This window comes from Nothobranchius furzeri, chromosome 5, assembly GCF_043380555.1.
Source record: "Nothobranchius furzeri strain GRZ-AD chromosome 5, NfurGRZ-RIMD1, whole genome shotgun sequence".
In the NCBI taxonomy this organism is placed as follows: Eukaryota; Metazoa; Chordata; class Actinopteri; order Cyprinodontiformes; family Nothobranchiidae; genus Nothobranchius; species Nothobranchius furzeri.
The window spans coordinates 15,677,978-15,694,856 of record NC_091745.1 but is presented as its reverse complement, the minus strand read 5'-3'; positions in this window follow the sequence as shown (position 1 = coordinate 15,694,856).

Sequence of the window (16,879 nt, the reverse complement as noted above, 5' to 3'; positions counted from 1 at the left end):
GGAATGGCAGCTGATGTTTGTAAAGAGCACGTCACGCGGCTCGACTCAGCCTCTCAAGCAGCTTTTAGTTTGACTCTGAAGTCGTGGAAATAGTTAGGATGGAAGTTCTAATCTTTGTCTTTTTTGCCCTCAAACAGTGTTAAGGATGGTTTTTAGAGCTCTGATTGGGTCGGTCATCACACACTGGTGATATTTGTTCTCCGCATTTGAGCCACCTCTGAGGGAGCAGTAAGCTGCAGACACGGCTGTGCGCGGGTTTAACCCTCCAGCTAAACCCCTTAATGCTGAGTGTCAAGCAGGGAGGCATTGTGCCCCATTTTTAAGTCTTTGGTATGACCCGACCGTGGATTTGAACCCACGATCTCCCAGTCTCAGGACACACAGACCACTAGGCCACTGAGCTGGTTAGATGAGTGATGCAGGTGTGGCTGTTCTGATGTTCCCAGTGTTAAACAGCCTCAATTACATCTTTATGACCTTGGAGTTCTGGACGGGTTCACTGACCCTTTCTGTGTTTGGTTACATCATGGCCTGGGATTTCCTGCACTCCTCTTTTATAACTGAACACCTGGAATAAACATTATTTGAATGTTTAGCTAAAACGGTGAAAGGAGCTTTTTTCTCTGAGGATCACAGCTGAGGAGCGTCAGTACGGAAATGTGCTGGCTGCAGCAATCATACAGAAAAACTGAGCTTTTCTGTTTCAAAGGGAATCTAAACCAGCCAGTATCAAGTCAAAAGCACAACAGATAAAGGGAAAATCCTTCCACAGGTTGTGTTGGGAGTGTTTGATTCATTCACCTGTGCATTCGTGTTTTTTTATGTTTGCAAAATCTTCATGGACCACGTCTGGATTCTAATGAAACTCTTCAAAACTAATGAATGGATGTTCATCCACGCGTGGCTGACTTTTGGAATTGAATACAAAAATGTCTGAGTCAGTTTTACAGACATTGAGCAGAAGTTTCCTTCACAACCCGAACTCCAAGTAAAGATATTTAAATGATTTAATATGGAGTTTTTGATTTGACTAAAACAGCTTTAACACCATCATTTGTCAATCCGTGGCTAATCCAATGTGTGTCAATCTTTAGATTTATTTAAGGCTCAGACTTGAAGAACTGATCTTTAGTGTAAAACACATGAAATGACTAATATGTAATAAAGATGAAAGCAGTCAGGTTTCCATCGTCTCTCCTGTCTGTCCTCGTGCTCCAGGTGTGTCAGTATGTTGTGTCCGTGAATGGACTGAACGTCCTCTGCCACGACTACCGGACCGTCAGTAACCTGATCCTGACTGGACCCAGGACAATAGTGATGGAGGTGATGGAGGAGCTGCAGGTTTGACTTGGAGAATGTGGGTTTATGGTTCTTGAACTGGATGGATGGACATGGACGACACGACTCCCTCTTTCCCAAGGGTGTCAGTTTGTTTTCAGAATTGCTGGGGACAATAAAGTAGGCTGGCACAGGGGTCGGCACTCCGCGGCTCTGGAGCCGCATGCGGCTCTTCCATCCATCTGATGCGGCTCTCTGTGCTTGTAAAATAATGAATGGATATTTAAATAAAATGCTTTTTATTTTACTGCATTAATTTTACATCTGTATGCTAATTCTAAATGTAAAGATTGTCTGCGTAAACCTGAACAGGCCAAACCCGGTCTTACTGTGAGACCGGGTTGACGCGTCACACTTGTGCGTAATCATATGCGCTTTCTGAGCTGAAGAGGATGTGAGATTCTGGGATTCTCCTCAGACGGCTCATGGATGCGTCGCCACATTGGAGACAGGAACAAGCGCTATTCAGCCAAAGTTTCATAATCAGGGAACATTTTCTAAGTGACAAGTCTCTCTGAGAGACAGGGTTTGGAAAACACTCGCTTCAGTGGAAGGAATCTAACCGCATGCGCTCTGGTTCTGCGACACGCTCCAAGCCCCTCTCCACTTCTTCAGCTCGCTGTGCACCTTATGTACGCGCTGACAGCGAGCTGCGCTGAGCAATGTCCAGCTCAGATGTTCAGATGGGAATCTTTTCTTGAGTGATTTAGCTACATCTGTGATTTAAGTGGAATAAAGTGTCAGTTCGTCTGCATGCGTCGGGGTAATTCTTTCTATTCTTTCTCCGTCAAAATAAACGGTCAAATACGGGAACTGTCCAGTCAACACAAGCCCTGCTTTTGACTGTTTTGTTTTCTTGTGAAAATTGTTACAAAGAGATATAATTTAACTTGATTAACACCAGAGCCAGGCGCACTGCGCTGTTGTCTCCGTCACTGTAAATGAGGGAAAAACTAAATGATCGGATCCTTTTCTGACCTTCCCCACCTACAAAGTTTAATTACAACAATCCAACGTGACAGAGCCTGGATTTGTATTCTGAACAGTCTAAACATGTTTTAAAAAGAATCGCGTGACAAAAGTGGCACCTGCTCAGTAAAACCACCAACAGGGTGAAAAATATCAAAATATTGTAGGCAGAGACGGGCTACAGCTTCTGGATCCACTTTATATCAATCGTTTTATTGATTATCGTCTTATGAAAGATAACTTTGACGTACACGAGCGACCAGGCGCGTTCCAAGCTTTTCAAAAGTGTGGGGGATGTTTTCTGTGCCTAAAATAAGTTCATGTTATTCATCTTGTTAGTTTAATTTCCATAATAGCGGAGCAGGTGCGAATTTTAGACGCGTCACGCATGTCTCCGTTTTAAACATGTTTAAACTGTTCAGAATACAAATCCAGGCTCTGTCTCGTTAGATTGGTGCGACTAAAGTTTGTACTGAATGAAACTTTACATTAAACCATGTTGAAAAGAAAAGGATCCGATTAAATCGTTTCCCCTCATTTACAGTCACGGAGTACAGCGCAGTACGCATGGCTCTGGGGTTAATCAGGTTTAGTTGTTTCTCTTTGCAACAATCTTCACAAGAAGGCAAAACAGTTAAATGGCAGGTTACATATATTTCCATTTGACTATTTTGACAGATAAACTCAAGGATGTTGGTTGTTTTGAAAGAATTACCCCGACGCACACTGATACGCATGGATGAGCTGACATTTTAATCGTTACGCACATCGCGGAGGTAACTAAATCAATCAAGAAATGATTCCCATCAGAACATCAGAGCTTTATACTGGACACTGTGTTCAGTGCGGCTCAGAGCGTCCACGGTGGACAGTGAGCTGACGATCTGTAGAGGGGTTCACAGCGCAGTGCAGAACTACAGCGATGCGGTAAGATTTCCTCCCACTGAAGCGGCCTGGAAACCCGGTCTCTCTGAGGGATGTGTCACTTGGAAAAATTTTCTTTTTATGAAATTTTGAAACTTTGGCTGAATAGCGCTTGTTCCCGTCTATAATATGGACATGCATGACGCATCCAGTCTGAGGCAGAATCGCCTCTTCAGCTCAGGCCCTGTCCACACGTAGCCGGGGATCTGCCAAAACGTAGATATTTTTCTACGTTTTGGTCTGTCATCCACACGAAAACGGAGTTTTTTAAAAACTCCGGCCAAAGTGAAGATCTGCGTTTTCTCCATTTTGGGTGTCTGCGTGTGGACAGACAATCAGAAAGCACTGTAGAGACATTTGATCACGTACAAAGTTTATGTGGAGCAGAAGCGGTCGGGCCACGGCAGGTGAAATGTTTCTAGCCTACATGAAGTGAAACTGTTTAATTGTAACATTAATGTGTTACTGGACACGCTGGTCTGGTTGGTTAGACCAGTGTTTGAAGTGGAAAACACACACACACACACACACACACACACACACACACACACACACACACACACACACACACACACACACACACACACACACACCAATTAAAATAATGCTGATAGCATGGACTAGAAGACAGGTGATGGTTTACGTATTTAAATGATGATCAGGCTGCTGTAAAATGTAATCTCCATCCACATCCAGACACAATTATCCTCTATTCAAATTGCACATTTATGCATTTGGAGAGATGGGCTGGAAGCTTTGCTTTTAATGGAAGATGGTCCACTTAACGCACGGGTGTAGACTAAATATTAATGACAAATGAATGAAAATTAAATTGGGAGTTTTTACTTCATATTTTAGAAATTAAAATGACGGGGGAAAACATTTATGACGTCTTTTTAAACAAAATTTTCTAGTGCGACCTGCCTGCTTCACTTAAGTCACTGCTTATTAAAGTCCGCCCAAAATTACCGTGGCCGTCCCAAAAATGAAAACCTGGCGCCGCGCCTGTTTGTTTCTCTGACAGACTATATGTGTCATTTCATAAAATGTAATGCCCCCATCCCCACTACACACACACACACACACAGCAATGTATTGATGAGAAAAAGATAGTAAAACAAAAAAAAAATACTTTTATATTTCCTGTGAATCACACGGGAATAATGTGAGAACCCAACCTGAGGTTAAAGGTGAGGTTTTGCTCAGAGGAAACCTACCTGAGACCTAACAAAGGAAGCCACAGACTCAGAATCACTGAACACTTTAATACATTTGAACGCTGAACCTTTGAGTTTATAATGACCTGAAACCCAACGTTCAGTCCCTGAAAGCAGAGAAAAGCTCCCGAAAAGTCTCGCCTCACATCGAGCAGAGCCATTTGTCCCTTTGGTTATGAACATCTAAACTATAAAATCTACAGCAGTACAACATGGACGATGGTGGTGGTCACATTCTTTACCGCCCCTGTGCTATTTACAGTTATAAGCTAAATATGATTTATTAATAGAAATCAGAATGAACGTGTGTGGTTGGCACCAGTCTGATCCACTGAACAGGAAATGATGCAACATTTGATCTGTTCAAGCTGATTTAGTCCTTATTAACACAAACAAGCAAAACACGTGTTTTCTAATAGAATTCAATTAACACAATTTAATTAAGTGTTTGGACTTTATTATTAGGATTTTTGCATTTCTTAAGTTTTCATGTGAAATGTCAAAAATCCCATTTTTGCATCAATAGATGAATAAATGTGTGATTCTTTACTTCATCTAAAATGTTTAAATCCAGTTCCTTAGTGGTGCAGCAGAATGTTTCAGTCTGATCATCAGATTTTCTGCTAAAAGCCTAGATTTGTGTTCAAGTTTTTTTTTTATTGTCTAAGAATATACATGAAGCCATAAAAATGATGCTAATCACTTAGCTTTTTTACTTGAGCCTGCTGAACACACATCTAGCTGTTCTGGGCTAACTTGGCACACAGCAGGAGCAGAATGATCTTTTTCCTCAGATAGATGCAAAAATACTAATGTACATCTTCCTGTAAAGTCCAGTAGAGGGCAGTGTGGGGCAGTAAATAAACCCAGGTGATGTTCTGCAGCCTTACTGGGGTAGAGGTCACTGCGTGTTTCCATGAAACATTCATGTGTTCAGTTTTATCGGTGACTTTATCCTCTCAGCTTTCTGATTCTGTGACCTGTTTTATCACGACCTCCATCCATCCATCCGTCCAGTTCAAGAACCATAAACCCACGTTCTCCAAGTCAAACCTGCAGCTCCTCCATCACCTCCATCACTATTGTCCTGGGTCCAGTCAGGATCAGGTCACTGACGGTCCGGTAGTCGTGGCAGAGGACGTTCAGTCCATTCACGGACACAACATACTGACACACCTGGAGACACGAGGACAGACAGGAGAGACGATGGAAACCTGACTGCTTTCATGTTTATTACATATTAGTCATTTCAAGTGTTTTACACTAAAGATCAGTTCTTCAAGTCTGAGCCTTAAATAAATCTAAAGATTGACACACATTGGATTAGCCACGGATTGACAAATGATGGTGTTAAAGCTGTTTTAGTCAAATCAAAGACTCCATATTAAATCATTTAAATATCTTTACTTGGAGTTCGGGTTGTGAAGGAAACTTCTGCTCAATGTCTGTAAAACTGACTCAGACATTTTTGTATTCAATTCCAAAAGTCAGCCACGCGTGGATGAACATCCATTCATTAGTTTTGAAGAGTTTCATTAGAATCCAGAAGTGGTCCATGAAGATTTTGCAAACATAAAAAAACACGAATGCACAGGTGAATGAATCAAACACTCCCAACACAACCTGTGGAAGGATTTTCCCTTTATCTGTTGTGCTTTTGACTTGATACTGGCTGGTTTAGATTCCCTTTGAAACAGAAAAGCTCAGTTTTTCTGTATGATTGCTGCAGCCAGCACATTTCCGTACTGATGCTCCTCAACTGTGATCCTCAGAGAAAAAAGCTCCTTTCACCGTTTTAGCTAAACATTCAAATAATGTTTATTCCAGGTGTTCAGTTATAAAAGAGGAGTGCAGGAAATCCCAGGCCATGATGTAACCAAACACAGAAAGGGTCAGTGAACCCGTCCAGAACTCCAAGGTCATAAAGATGTAATTGAGGCTGTTTAACACTGGGAACATCAGAACAGCCACACCTGCATCACTCATCTAACCAGCTCAGTGGCCTAGTGGTCTGTGTGTCCTGAGACTGGGAGATCGTGGGTTCAAATCCACGGTCGGGTCATACCAAAGACTTAAAAATGGGGCACAATGCCTCCCTGCTTGACACTCAGCATTAAGGGGTTTAGCTGGAGGGTTAAACCCGCGCACAGCCGTGTCTGCAGCTCACAGCTCCCTCAGAGGTGGCTCAAATGCGGAGAACAAATATCACCAGTGTGTGATGACCGACCCAATCAGAGCTCTAAAAATCATCCTTAACACTGTTTGAGGGCAAAAAAGACAAAGATTAGAACTTCCATCCCAACTATTTCCACGACTTCAGAGTCAAACTAAAAGCTGCTTGAGAGGCTGAGTCGGGCCGCGTGACGTGCTCTTTACAAACATCAGCTGCCATTCCAAACTTGCGTTTCCAAAAACTTTATTAAAGTAACTCCAATTAACTCGAAACAGCGTGCTCAAAATCAAAAAGAACAATTATCACAGCGATCACCCAGCTAACAGGGGACGTTCCCGTAACTTTCGCTAACATTCTTTAAAAGTTTTTTTAATGTTAGTACATAACGTTGTTAAAGTAATGTTTTCAAAATGTTCTTTGAACATTATTAATGTTGCTGTAACGTTGATAGAAAATGTTCTTAGAAGATTGTTATAAGAACGTTGTAACAACAGTATTTCTGCATGATGAAAGTTCTCATAACGGTGATAGAAAACATTTTTATAACCACGTTCTTTGAACGTGTATATAATGTTTTTGTGATTGATTAAAGTTCTCAAAATGCTGAAAGAAAACATTCCTAGAACCATGTTCTTGTAACGTCTTTACAACGTTATTTATGGTTGATGAAAGTTCTAACAATGTTTGTTAGAAAACATTCTTGAACCACCTTATTGGAACGTTTTAACAACGTTATTCATGACTGATGAAAGTTCTCATTATGTTGTTTGAAAACATTCATAGAACCACATACTGGGAACGTGTTCACAACATTATCTGTGATTGAAGAAAGTTCTCACAATGTTGCTGAAAAACATTTTTAGAACCACGTTCTTATAATGTCTTTACAACTTTATTCATGATTGATGAAAGTTCTCATAATGTTGTTAAAGAACATTTTTAGAACCACATTCTCGGAACATGGTAACAACGTTATTTATGATTGACTGATGTTTATTTTTAAAAACATTTAAATGTTCATTAAAACTTTAAAATCTTGATTAAAATGTTTAAATGTTCATTTTTTTAAAAACGTTAAAATGTTCATTAAAACATTAAAATGTTCATTAAAATGTTAAATTGTTCATTAAAACTTTAAAATAATCATTAAAATGTTTAAATGCTCATTAAAACGTTAAAATCTTCATTAAAATGTTTAAATGTTCATTTTTTAAAAACGTTAAAATGTTCATTAAACCATTAAAATGTTCATTAAAACGTTAAAATGTTCATTAAAACGTTAAAATCTTCATTTTAAAAAAACGTTAAAATGCTCATTAAAACGTTAAAATGTTCATTAAAACGTTTAAATGTACATTAAAAATGTTAACATGTTCATTAAAACGTTAAAATCTTCATTAAAAATGATTGAATCTTCATTGAAACGTTAAAATCTTCATTAAAACGTTTAAATGTTCATTAAAACATTTAAATGTTCATTAAAATGTTTAAATGTTCATTTTTTAAAACGTTTAAATGTTCATTAAAATGTTTAAATGTTCATTTTTTAAAATGTTCAAATGTTCATTAAAACGTTTAAAGGTCCATTAAAACGTTAAATTCTTCATTGAAATGTTTAAATGTTCATTAAAACGTTAAAATATTCATTTTTTAAATCGTTAAAATGTTCATTAAAACGTTAAAATGTTCATTAAAACGTTTAAATCTTCATTAAAACGTTAAAATGTTCATTTTTAAAAACGTTTAAATGTTCATTAAAACAAGCAGTCTCTTTCTGATATCATGTAGAAACAAGCAGTCTTCTTCTGATATCATGTAGAAACAAGCAGTCTTCTTCTGATATCATGTAGAAACAAGCAGTCTTCTTCTGATATCATGTAGAAACAAGCAGTCTTCTTCTGATATCATGTAGAAACAAGCAGTATCTTTCTGATATCATGTAGAAACAAGCAGTCTTCTTCTGATATCATGTAGAAACAAGCAGTCTCCTTCTGATATCATGTAGAAACAAGCAGTCTCTTATGGCAAGCCAAATGAGCATTTATTCTGATATCAGGATATCAGCCAGAATTGTCATGAACATGTAAGCCATTTCTGTCCACTAGTTAACTAGTTAGCCATGTTTGTGTCAACTAGTTAAATATCGAGGGTGAAAATGTGCCCACTAGTTAACTAGTGACAGCAGAAATGCGCACTAGTTAACTAGTGAACACATTTAGGCTTCAGTAGTTAACTAGTTGACACAAAAACTGCTCACTAGTTAACTAGTAGAGGCAGAAATGCATACCAGTCAGCTACTTGAAGGTATTTGTCTCACTAGTTAACTAGTGAGGGTCAAAATGTGCACACTAGTTAACTTGTGGTAGACATAAATGCGCACTAGTTAACTAGTGAACACATTTTGGCTTCACTAGTTAACTAGTTGACACATAAATGGCTCACTAGTTAACGAGTAAAGACCAAAATGCATACCAGTCAGCTAGTTGAAGGTTTTTGTGTCTCACTAGTTAACTAGTGATAGCCAAAATGTGCACACTAGTTAACTTGTGGTAGACATAAATGTGCACTAGTTAACTAGTGAACACATTTTGGCTTCACTAGTTAACTAGTTGACACATAAATGGCTCACTAGTTAACTAGTAAAGTCCAAAGTGCATACCAGTCAGCTAGTTGAAGGTTTTTGTGTCTCACTAGTTAACTAGTGATGGCCAAAATGTGCACACTAGTTAACTAGTGAAGGCATAACTCCTAACTAGTTAACTAGTTGGAGTAGGTCAGTGCCACTAGTTAACTAGTGAACCATTAATGGCTCACTAGCTAGCTAGTTGATGGCAGCAGGCTCACTAGTCACCTAGTTGATGCATCCATTGTCAAAACTAGTTAACTAGTGAGGACATAAATGTATACTAGTAAACTAGTTCAACACTGCATTCACACTAGTTAGCTAGTTGCGCAGAATTCTAATCAGGAGGCGGAGAATTTCTCAAATTAAGACTCTCTATTGGCTCCCTGTGTCAAAATAAAATATGACAACCAATCACAGCGCGGAATTTCGTGAAATCCCACCCCAAACATTTGCATGCGGCACACAAGTTAACATGCTGGCCAGAGGAACCTCAGCTAGTGAACTAGTAGTGGCTTCAGTGTGACACTTACATGTAAACTTGTGAAGGCGGAACTGCTCACTAGTTAACTAGAGAGGGTACAAATGTCCACTAGTTAACTAGTGAGGTGCAAAATAAGTGTCACTAGTTCACTAGTGGGCCCCAAAACGCCCATAAGTCAACTAGTAAGGTGCGGATATGCTCACTAGTTAACTAGTGAGGTGCAGATTTGCTCACAAGTTAACTAGTGCGCCCTAAAGCACCCACTAGTTAACTAGTAAGGTGCAAAAAAGCATCACTAGTTAACTTGTAAAGTGCAGATATGCTCACTAGTTAACTAGTGGGCCCCAAAACGCCAACTACTTAACTAGTAGGGTGCGGATTTGCTCACTAGTTAACTAGTGAGGCGTAGATATGCTCACTAGTTAACTAGTAAAGTGCGGATTTGCTTACTAGTTAACTAGTGAGGCGCAGATATGCTCACTAGTTAACTAGTAAAGTGCGGATTTGCTCACTAGTTAACTAGTGAGGTGCGGATTTGCTCACAAGTTAACTAGTGAGGTGCGGATTTGCTCACTAGTTAACTAGTGGGCCCTAAAACGCCAACTAATTAACTAGTAGGGTGCGGATTTGCTCACTAGTTAACTAGTGAGGTGCAGATATGCTCACTAGTTAACTAGTGAAGTGCGGATTTGCTTACTAGTTAACTAGTGAGGTGCGGATTTGCTCACTAGTTAACTAGTGAAGTGCAGATTTGCTCACTAGTTAACTAGTGAGGCGCGGATTTGCTCACTAGTTAACTAGTGAGGCGCGGATTTGCTCACTAGTTAACTAGTGAGGTGCGGATTTGCTCACTAGTTAACTAGTGAGGTGCGGATTTGCTCACTAGTTAACTAGTGAGCAAGCGGATTTGCTCACTAGTTAACTAGTGCGCACAAGACGCACACTAGTTGCTGTTTTTGGAGCAATCTAGTTTACTTGTTATGTAAAAATGTGTTCTTACTAGTTAACTAGTGACAAATTTACATTCACTAGTTAACTAGTTGACATATTTGGCCTTTCTGGTTCACTTGTAATGGGACTGGACGCACTCACTAGTTAACTAGTGAGCATATCTGCATTATAATTTTTTCTCAGTAGCTTATAGAGGGCAAACTGAGCCTTGCATGTTAACTAGTGAACACAAAGCACTGTCACTAGTTAACTAGCTGCAGAAAAATGCCCCTAAAACTAGTAAATTAGTGGAATTTGAATAAATACACACTCGGCTGGCATTCTGTGTAACATGTTAACTAGTTCGACTGCCGTACTGCCTACTAGTTAACTAGTGAGCAAATCCGGCCTTTACATGCAAATGAAGAAATGCAGAACAGCAATGTGATTGGTCCATTTAGGACTGAGAAACAGAGAAAGTATGGCGGACTCTGTTCAGGCTGTTCTAAGAGAAAATTTGATAAACTAAGATCGTTTGAGCATATAAATATATTTTGACGACATTTGTAGCGAGAAAGTTGTGGTGTATTGCTGCAATCTTTGTTCAGTTAACGTGTACAGTCTTTAGTTTTTCAGTTATTAGTCTGAAAAAGCCTGTAGGCGGAAGGCAGCGGCAAACAGCATGTCTGTTTCTGTTGACAGGAAAATGCAGAAACTCTGCAGAAATCTCCGTCAGATATATTGTTTCACATTTGTACGGAAGCGACAAGTTTATAATAATAAAAAAGGCTCTATTTTACAGACGTTGCTGTAAAGCCTGCCAGCAGTCATGGTGTTTTGAACGTATGAATTTGCAAAGTAGTTCTGACATCCAGAGCTGGTGGTCTAGTAAGCTAAGCGTTCGCCTGCAATGGTGAATGTCGCGGGTTCAATCCTGGTTGATACACTATTGTTTTGTACATTATTTTACTTCTTTTCTTTTGCATAATTTTTGTATTTATGTCAACAAGAAACAAAATATGTAACGGATTAGTGGGCAGAGTTACTTCGTTAATCTTCATACTGCTCAACAGAAAAACACAATGATCGTTAGTGCGCACAGCAGCTGATGAATTAATAGTGCTGCTGTGTGTGCAGAGGAGGGATGAGCTCGGCCAGCGAGATAAATATGTGCCAAAAGTTGTAGCTTTTGATAAGAACACTTGTAGATACAATTTGAGAACTTGAGCATCAGAAATCTGAGGCTGTTTCTGAATGTCATAAGTCAGAAAGGCTTTATTGTCATTATACAAAGTATAACGAAATTTGAGTGGCAATCCCATGTTGCAAAGTACAGGATAGAGAAGAAAATCAGTAGTAATAATGCACACGTATACATATTAACACACATTGTTCACGTATTCTCATTATGCAGTCAATGATGCACAACATCAGTCTATGCCTTTTTTTTCTGGAATTCCCTGGTTTCTTGGAGATTTTACGACTGGGTCTCAGTTTCTTAGAGTCATTGATGGCCGTGATCGCTCTCGGGAAGAAGCTCCGTTTAAATCTCTCCGTCCCTGTCGTGTGTCCTCTGAGTCTGCGGCCTGACCGCATCAGTTCAAAAAGGTGGGAGTAGGGGTGTGATTTATCTTTGGCGATCGTTTCCGCTCTGCTGAGGTACCTGGAGCTGGCTATCTCCTCCAGGTTCGGTAGGGGGCATGATCTTCTGTGCCTTGTTGATCACCCCCTGCATCCTGATTTTATCCTTCTGCATACTTCCTGCGTACCATGCTGTGATGGAGTACGTCAGGATGCTTTCTATGGGAGAGGGTGCTCGCTGCAGAACCACAAAGGCACCATAAGGTGGAGCTGCACCAGAGTCAGCCCCGCCAATTCACGCAAACTCAGCCTAGCCCACTGACTTCCGTTTTTGTTTTTCAACTTTATCGCAAACTAACCTGACCCACATGAATTACGGCTGTTTCTATATTTCAGTCGTTAATGCTATGTTCTATGCTCCAATTAAACAAGATAAATATAACTTGCTACATGACAAAGCCTGAATATATCCCAAAATGAAAAGGTTTCTTCTAGCGAATATCTACCCGCATCCGCTCAAACAATAGTATCATACAACAGCATGGACGACTATTGAGTTGGTTATGGTAGTCCAGTGGTAAGGTCGTCTGTTTCTGAATTTTGCTTTCCCCTCAGCTGATGCCAGTTCGATTCTCTGTTGGATCGGCAGCAATCTATTTATCCAGCTGAAACATTTAATTTGTTTATATTTTAGTTGTAATGTTTATTTTTAGCAAAATATTTATGTCTCTAAAAGTTCTTTGAATTTGGTCGTTCCTAAACAGCATTTTAGTTGAAACTCTGCTCACAAATGGACTCACACTGGCTAAATAAACAAATAAATAAATAAACACATTAGTCATCATATGTTAAACGGTATACCAGTAAATTGTTGTAAACATAGCACTGACAAGTGTAGCTAGAAATGAAGAAAAGGGATTGTAAACTACCTACTGCTCCCGCTGCTGGAAGGCGAACCTGCGCAAAACTGCATATGTGATTCTTACTCCATAACCACTACACCACCACATCAAATAAAAATGAAGCGGCGTTACATCTAGTTGTCCTATCTAGTGTGTTTTTGTAGATGGGATGTATGATTTTTCGGCGGTATCTCAGTAGAAGTCATTTCAGAAATAATTTGTCCGAAAATTCACAGAATATCCAGATTTGAGAACCAAGACCAGACCCGCTTCGGGGGAGGAGACCAAATTGAAGCTGAGATGGGAGGAAAATGCATGGATGAGGCCAAAAATGGCTTTGGCGTGTTTCTCATGAGGAAATGACAATATAACATGATTAAAAGTTCCAAAAGTTTGATTTTTAATTATATGGAACCTTTACAAAAACTGTTCAATTAACTTCTCAACTCCGTCCTCAATCTTACATTTTTTAGTTATAACACCCTCTTTGGTTCCAGAATGCTATCAAGTCTGACAACTGGAAGGAATTGGACTGACTCTGATGGAATGGGCGGGGCTGACTCTGGTGCAGCTCCACCTTTGTGGTTCTGCAGCGAACACCACTTGTTCTATGGTGACTCTGTGGAATGTCACCAGTAGCTTCTGGTCCAGCTCAATCCTTTTTATCACTCTCAGAAAATGTAGACGCTTCTGTGCTTTTGGAACAATCTCGTTTGTGTTTTCTTTCCATTTGAGCTTCTCCGACATTTGCTCTCAGATTTTCTCCTTCTCTCTTAAATCTTTGTGTTCCCACTCAGATTCTATGCTTTTTTCTCTCAGATTTTCTCCTCACGCGCAAACTGTCTTCTCTGCACGGATTGAAACTGCCGCTCGCAAACCCTTGTCTCCTCACGGATTCCTTTCTGCTGGTGCTCAGATCCAGGAGTTCCGTCGCCTAGCAACCTTCCAGCCAATAAAATGACCGTAAAAGCGCAAGTCTCGTCTAAAGCGCGCTTGATTTGTGAAGTGGCTACAGATGTCATTATCTGCTTCTACCTTACCGATGTGTGGAGATATAGGAATCCTACTGTTACACACAAGTAGGAGTTTTCTGTCTCCAATTGAGTTATGGTTCATGTCTGCATGTGGATTACAATGTGTCGCTGAGGTTTCTCATTCTCATACTCCTTTATCTGATCATAAATTAATAAGTCTTAAATTAAAGGAGTTAAAAGTATTAGACGCTACTGGAAATTTAATAACAATCTTTTGGATGGCAGAAAATTAAAAGAAAGTGTGAATTTGATGGTTGAAAATGAAAATGAATTTGCAAAAGCAAATGAATTATATTCAAAAGTGGGCATTTTTTGAATATAAAGTTCGGGAATCAGCAAGAGTTTGGTGTAAAGAAATAAAGAAACCAATAAAATGCATAACTTACTTGTTAAATTACATCCCTTAATATCTGAGCAAATGTCGTCTGAAGAGGATCTGAAAACCCTGTCTAATCTAAAAGAACAGTAGCTATAGGTGCGTTTATAAGGTCTAGAGCTAAATGGTTAGAGAAGAGGGGGGGGGGGGGACTCTAGCTACGTTTTTGCTTTATATAAAAGTAATAGAAAAAGAAACAATATAGTAGCCCTTAATATTAATGGTAAATTAAATTCTGACCCTGTTGCCAATGATGCCACTTCTTTTTATAGAGAATTGCATTCCTCAAAATTTGATCAAAACAAATGAAACAGATTCTTGAAACATATTAAGTTGTTTGCTCCTCTGATACCTTTAAAGATTGGTGTGAAGTTGAAATTTCACTTGAAGAAATTACAGCGTTTGTGCGTTCAATGAAGCTGGGTAAATCACCTGGTAGTGACGGTCTTTCGGCAGAGTTTTATCTTTGGTGATTTAATTGGTAATGGGAGCCTGGTAACTGAAAGATCTGTATATGTAGGCAAGATATGACAACAACTATGAAACAGGGTTTGATTACGTTGATGCCTAAGGCCGATAAAGATCCTTTGAAAATAGAAAACTGGAGACTCATTTCACTTTTAAACATTGATTACAAAATTTTATTGTTAGTATATGCCAAAATACTAAAACAGGATATAGGTTAAATAGTAAGTGAAAACCAGAATGGATTTCAAACATCACAGCAGTTCTAACATCGGATTAGTCTTAGATTTAGTGGATTATTCAAATTTTATAAATACCAATGCCTTAATGATTTTCCTTGACTTTTACAGAGCATTTATTTCTACTGAGCACACCTTCAATTTAAAAGCCCTTAATCTTTGAGGTTTTGGAGACTCTTTTACGAAGGTTGAAGGTATGTTTTTTAAGGATATAACAGCTCAATTATCTTATATCCACATATCTGTGAGGTTTCTAATATTAAGAGGTGCAAGACAAGACTGATCAATTTCCTGTTTCTTGTTTCTGATCGCTGCTGAACTAATGTTTTTAAATATTCCCTCAATCATGGCTTAGAAGTGTTTAATAAAGAAATGAAGATGTCCCAAATAGCTGATGACACAGTTTTGTTCCTAAGAGATAAATCACAGATTCCAAATGGCATAAATACAATTCAGGATTTTTCCAACGCCTCAGGACTTAAGTTAAATGTTGACAAAAGCGAAATTTTATGCCTAAACAAACTGATGAGCAATACATGATTAAATTTTAAATCTAAATTAAAGCCAAATGGATCAAAAATGTTTAGAAATGTCTGAATCGGTGGAATTTCATCACACATAACATTGTTAAAATGGTAGGGGGCTTAACATTTCTACTAAGTTATAATGTCATTGTCTCTAAATTGCCAGTGAAACTTTAATTGTTTTACCAACAAGCTTTACTTGCATTGAAATTCTATCATACACACAATTTCTCCCAACACAAAGAAAGGCTATGGAATATCAGTAAAATCACCATAAATAACAAAAGTTTATACAAAACAAACTTGATTGAGAGAGGCATCATCTTCATTGGTGTATTTTTGGATGGTAATGGTAACCTTTATAGCTCTGAAAACTTTATGAAAAAATTACATTCTGTTGAAATACAAAGAGTTTGCTTCGGTTGTGAAAGCCAAGCCATACCCTTGGGTATCATTGACTTAATGAGAGCTCACTCTACTTATGTGTTACTTAATGTACAGATGCCTTCTCTAAAACTTGGGGGGATTGAAATACTGGATAAGAAAGGTTCTAATCAACACATTAGAAAAGTTTTTAGTTGTGCGAATATGGTGACTTCCAAAGGGAGGTTTTTCTGGAGTACACAATTTGTTACAAATAGGAAAAACGTATGGACAGTTCACTTAATATATTGTATTTTAAACAAAATTAGAGAACTTGCCTTCTGGTGCTAGCTCAAAATAACCTCAGTTTTTTCCCTCAGTGTCATTTGATCTATTTCTTGGGAAGATGGATGGATGTATATATATATATATATATATATATATATATATATATATATATATATATATATATATATATATATATATATATATATATAATGAACTACAATAAAATAGATAACTGGCACACTAAATTCCAATTCTCCTCAATGGGACTTGAACTCGCCATCTGATCTCCCTTACACGACACCAAACGAGGTGCTTTACTTGATTCGGGAGGGGGGAATAAAAGCAGTAAAACAATAAAACTTTGAACATTACAACACAAAGAGAAAATAAATAATGTTACGGCAATTGCGGAATGCCATCTGCGGGATTCGAACACGCCGCAACGACCA